The following is a 6000-nucleotide window of genomic DNA, read 5'->3' as shown; positions in this document are numbered from 1 at the left end:
TTTCCAACAGTTGGTATTGTCAATTTCTTTTCTGGGGCTGATCAGCTGTCCTTCCGGGAAGGATATTAATCTCCAAAACACAAAAAGACTAGGCATGCAATATCATTTTTGTCTAGTGTATGGTGTTGATAAAAAGGTTAGCTATGTGTGAATATATTAAAATAGTTCAAAACATTAAAATGGAAGTTAGCTCAAAAATGAATGAATCTCTTATTCAACTTCATGCCATCAGAGATGTGTCTGACTTTCTTTACTCTGCACAACACTATTGCAGATTTTTAAAAGATTATTTCAGCTCTGTATGCCCACACAATTCAAGTGAATAGTGACAAAACGTTGAGCTCCAAAAAGGACATAAATGCAGCATAAAAGCGCAATCCATATGATTCCAGTGGTTAAATCCATGTCTTCCGCAGTGATATGATATGTTTCCATCATATATACTGAGGTGTAATTGTCTGAGTTGCCACTGATAACAATCTTTGGGGTTTCTTTAGTAATGGAAAACGTTCTTCTGTTATTACACAAAGACCACCAAAGGCTTTGCAATTCAAGACAGGAAGACCGACAAAATGAAAACTGTGTCTCATCCTGTATCAGCCCAACAAGACCCTCAGCAGATAATGGCTAATTCTGCCCTCAACCTCTTTGTAAATGCTGCTATGTAAATCTCTCCCTGAAACATAGCGGGTCAATTCAGGTTCAGCCTTTGATCACACGCCAAAGTAAAGCACAGGACAGACAGAGACCGTCCGCGAGATCCATCCCAAGTTGGATCACGGCCCCTTTAAACTGTGTTAAACAGAGCGCCACGCTGCTAGGACGGCCCGTTTTCATACATGTTGACCTGAAGAGCACAGTCATTTAGGGACACAGTGTCCCAGACACGTCATGAAGTACTGCAGTACATCCCTATTCTCATAACACTCCTCTTCTTTTAACAGTCCACATATTTCTCAGCCTGTGAGAGTCCAGAGTGGTTCTGATTAAAACATAATGCATCATTATGAAAGCCAAGCTTTTATTTAGGTACAGATGTTGGGTAAGATATTTAAGACCCCATGAAATTGAATTTGGAGTTTTGTGGTTTTAGTACACAATTATTAGCCTTGAAGCCATTTATATGCTAGCATACTCCTAAAAGTTGGCGAAAGTAACTTTTATCAGATATACAGATTTAAAATTTACAGTCATTCTGATCCAAGAAAACAGACCAAAGATATTGATGTCTCATGTTGCACTGTAGAGATGTTTGTCCAATCAAATGCTCTCTAGAATGAAAATGTCTAGAATGTCCCTCTCCCTTATACCACCTGCAAACATCTAGCAAGAAGCAAATCAATCACCTATATTAAAGCTGTAAAAAGATGTAAAAAGCTGAGCGCTTTGATATGTACCCATCCAAAATTGCTGTTTAAATAGGAAATATATCAACACAGGAAAACAAACTTCACAATTTAGTCCATTGAGTCTTGAAAGAAAGAAAATAAATGAAAAATGATCCTTAGGACAGAGAAGAAAGAACAAAAACAACAAAGATTACTCACACATTTTCATATTTATTGCAAGAATAACAGAGGCCTAATGGAGCATTCAGAAAAGTAATTACAGTTTTGTTTTTGTTTTTCAATAGCTAAAACTTAGAACACATCTCAAAACTAAAACCACAAAATGAAAAACAACAAACAAAATTTTTGTAGCCTCAAACTTTTAGGACAAATTCAAACACTCTATTCAAAATTCTATTATCTCTAATCTAATTCAAACTTTCCCTTCAAATGGCGCACAAAACCATCAACTGCACAGAACGTTTATTACACACTTGGAGATATTTTAAAAACAATACAATAAAATCTTACTTCAGTAAATTAAATAATATACTGATATTATAACACTTTGAGCAGAACAGAAACTTTGCAAACCTCTAGAAAATATTCCTGATTACAGAATTTAAGACAGATTTTTCTTTTTATGTTGGAGGATTTAAATTTTTTTTCTCTTTATGTATTTATTTATTTATTTGAAGCCACAACAACACGAAAAAATATGGTTGGTATACTGTGAAAAAAGATACAATTACTGTGCCTGAGGCCCTGGGCATCTTGCCCTGGGCTGGGTCAGGCCAAAGAACCTCCTCAACATCACATGCATTGTTAGCCCTGGCCAGGTGGGAAATGTACCCCCTGGTATACCTTATCCACCCCTGAAAATAGTGTCATCAAAAACATGCTCTATTGATTGTAGATGGTTTTCTCGCTGTAATGGATTTTGATCGTTTACTTTTCAATGCCATACTTAGAAGAACTCCTCTATGGGGTTGAGAAATGGGGAATGTGGTGTGAGAAAAAGATTTAAAAGTCTGGGATTGGCAGTGAAGCACAGCCGCACCACAGCAGTGTGATGGAAACTGACATTGTACCAGATTACAATGTAGCTTTACTGTTGAGACTGGCCTATCTGTATCTGATCTTGCTGAGACAAACAATCTCAGAGATTATCAAGAAATGTCGTCAGATCTGCAATATTGTATGAGAACAAGATGGCATAGCAGAGGAGTACTACATTGTGAAATTGCTGCCACACTGATCAGGAACATCCACAATGGCCCGGTGGCCCATACTGTAATGTTCCGCTCTTTTCTCCTCCGTCTCCACCATCTACTCCACCTCCACCACCACCACCACCACCTCTTCCTTTTTAAACACCACCTCTCATTTTCCCTCTTAATCTTCTTCTAATTTTCTATAACCTCTCTGAATTGTTGGAATAAATTTTTTCCAAAGGCAGGATACTCACCTGTAGCCCTTTTCTATACATCCTGGAACAACATTCTGATTGGTGTATGAAAATTTTGCTTAATGTGACAGTGTTCACATGGTGAGAATTGAGTGATAATTGCCAGGGTTTTTTAATGCTATTGCTTTCTACTAATTCTAAAAATTAGCAAATTGTGTGACAATTCTGTTATGGTTTAGAATATTTGGCTCATGAAATTGATTATAGTGTCTAAGCAGTTGAGAAAAACTGTAATAAATCAAATAGCATCACAATCAATGGCATTTTAAGTTACGCAAATGGTCTTTACACCATGAAGGCTAGTTAACTTATGTAAATTAAAGCTTAAAGGGATAGTTCACCCAAAAATACAAATTCTCTAATAATTTACTCACCGTCATGCCATCAGATGTGTATGACTTTCTTTGTTCTGCAGAACATAAAGAAGGATTTTTAAAAGAATATTTCAGCTCTGTATGTCCACACAATGCAAATTAATGGTGACTAGAATTTTGTAGCTCAAAAAGCACATTAGCTATCCAATCTATATTTTGGTCAGAAAAGACCAAAATGTAATGCCTTTTTCACTGTAGATCTTGTTCACACAGGAAATTGCATGGTTTGGTGCTACAAAATTACACAATTCAGCTTTTAATTATAAAATAACAGCTCAAAGGCATCTCGTGCTCACATATTACCCCCCACTGCCCATTTTAACCTGCATTTGGCGGGTGTTAATTTCAAGCCCTGGTGATATTCTTTTTAAATAATGTACATTAAGGCAAAAAAAACCATAATAAGACTTTCAAAAACAGAACAGGTTTATGTTTGCAGTACTACGGGTTCATGAACTGCAATTATTTATTTTTAATTATATAATTTTCAGGGGTGTGTAACAGCTGCACGAATGGATTGTTGGCGGACGCTTTGTCAGACCAGATGTACATAGCGCCAAAGGAAAGCATTGTTATCATACAAAAGCTTGTTCGGAATGAACATGCGTACTGAAAAAACAGACGGTGTGAACAGGCCTTTAGTTGAATGTTTCAGGGATAGGCAAATGTAGAATATGTCTTAAAGGCCTGTTCACCCCAAACCCGTTTTTTTAGTGCGAATGTTTGTTCCAAACAAGCTTTTGTATGGTAAAAATGGATTCTGATGGCAATATTCACACCGGGTCTGACAAATCGTCTACCGACAATCCGAAGGTTTTATTTATAAGATAAGAGCTTTTTGTAATTTTCCAGAATCGCTTAATCTAACACATTGTTGGCGCTAATCAACTGGCAAACACTATAACTGGCTGTACAGCTTATACTAGGGTTGCCACTTTTGAAGTTTTAAAATAAGAGACAACGAAGTTTTAGCAATAAATGCGTTGAGGTAATATGCATTATTAATACAAATTGTATACCCTTTCTTATATGCTGAAATGAGAACTTTCATGACCCCTGGTTTATAAAAGAAATGACATTATTTTTTATTTTTAAATATGTTTATATTTATCTTTTCAAATATTTGTCTCTTTTATCTTGTGTACATTTTGGTTGGTTTATACATATTTTTTTCTTCCTTCACCTGTACTTTCCACAGTTTTAGCACCATTTGTGGACTTTAGGGACAGTTCTTTACCTACCATAGGCACATTTTCCAACTTCTATCAATGTTAAATTAGAGACCTGGAATGATTTCACCATGATGCCATCTGACCAGCTTAAATATGAGACAACCAAGCCTCTGAGAGGGATAAAGGCCGACTGCAGACGGTGGTGCAACAGAGAGTGACATATGCGTGTGTTTGTGTCTTTTGGTTTAAGTTTGTAATTAAATATAATTTATATTGTCGAGCCAGTTCTCGCCTCCTACTTCCCATTAATCTCCTTACACCTATATGTTGTATACTGTACTGAAATTCGTAATGTACATTATTACACATGTATTTATATCACTGTTCCTTGTGTTATATTTTCCAGGCATTAATCCAGGCATTATGAAAAGAGAAGTTGGCTTCAGGTGTCCATTCGAAAGATACTCTTTACAAAATATATGTGCAAATACATCTCCGACAGCACTCAATCACATAGAAAAACACAGATTATATACTCTTCAAAATCAACACCATGGAAAGAACATAATGAAAACGTTATATAATAAATGCCAGGGGCGATTCTATGATTTTGGTCTTGGGGTGCTCAGCACCCAGTGACACTAAAATACCCCCTAAATAAACCTTTTTCACATACTATGATGATTGTGATATGCCTCATGTAGCAGCGTAAATCTCACAATGTTTATATTAGAAATGTTTTAAATATTGAGAGTAAATTTACTACATTATGATTTGTGTTATATTACCCTGGAATTAGTTTAAAAAAAATTATTCCCACAGCTGTGAGCGGGTTTCTATTACAGCTGCTGAGAGAGTGACAGTACATTTTGCATCTTCTTCCATTTTACTGTCGCTCCCTATTTTTTTTTTTTCCTCTTCTGGAAAGTAATTCATATGTAATAGCGGATTTTTTGTGAAAATAATATTTGCTGTGATCTCACATTCTCTGCTTTCAAAGTTTACCCTGCAAAAGTCTATGTGAAGTTAAATCTGTTGCAAAACTTGAGAGCTTGTAGATTTGAATGTGAGAACTTGTACAATAAATATTTGTACTTGTAAGATGAAATTTACACACACAGCACTGATGTGGAAACTTGAAAATAAAAATGTTGAATGTTGCAATCTGCACTCACAGACAATAATACAAAACCTGTGTTTTTAATTTGACAAAGTTGCAGACAAATAGTCACAAATGTGTAAAATGATATTAATATAAATACAATGACAGACACAAACTTGTATTACATATTTACTTTTGTACTTTAATTCACTTTCGCAGTACAACAACAAAGTTGCCACTGCAACTTCCAATTTTCCCACCTTGACTTTTGCTAAAACTTGTAAATCAAGATGTGAGAGAACAGACTTCCGGTGTTGGGCGGGGGCGGGTCCAGTGAAGTCATGACCAATCACAAGAGCTGGAACAACTGACCAATCAGTCAATATGAATCATCTTTAAATGCGATGACGTCACGCAACAGCGCCAGTTCAGCGGTGGCAATGGCTGGCTGATGTGGCGGGGTAAGTTTAATAACTTGACAATTAAATGATTAAGAGTGAATTTATCATGTAACAAATCAAATGAGACTATTTGATCACATTTTTCCATCCAGAAT

This window comes from Xyrauchen texanus, chromosome 38 (genome assembly GCF_025860055.1).
Source record: "Xyrauchen texanus isolate HMW12.3.18 chromosome 38, RBS_HiC_50CHRs, whole genome shotgun sequence".
Classification (NCBI taxonomy): Eukaryota; Metazoa; Chordata; class Actinopteri; order Cypriniformes; family Catostomidae; genus Xyrauchen; species Xyrauchen texanus.
Note: the sequence above shows the minus strand (reverse complement) of the source record.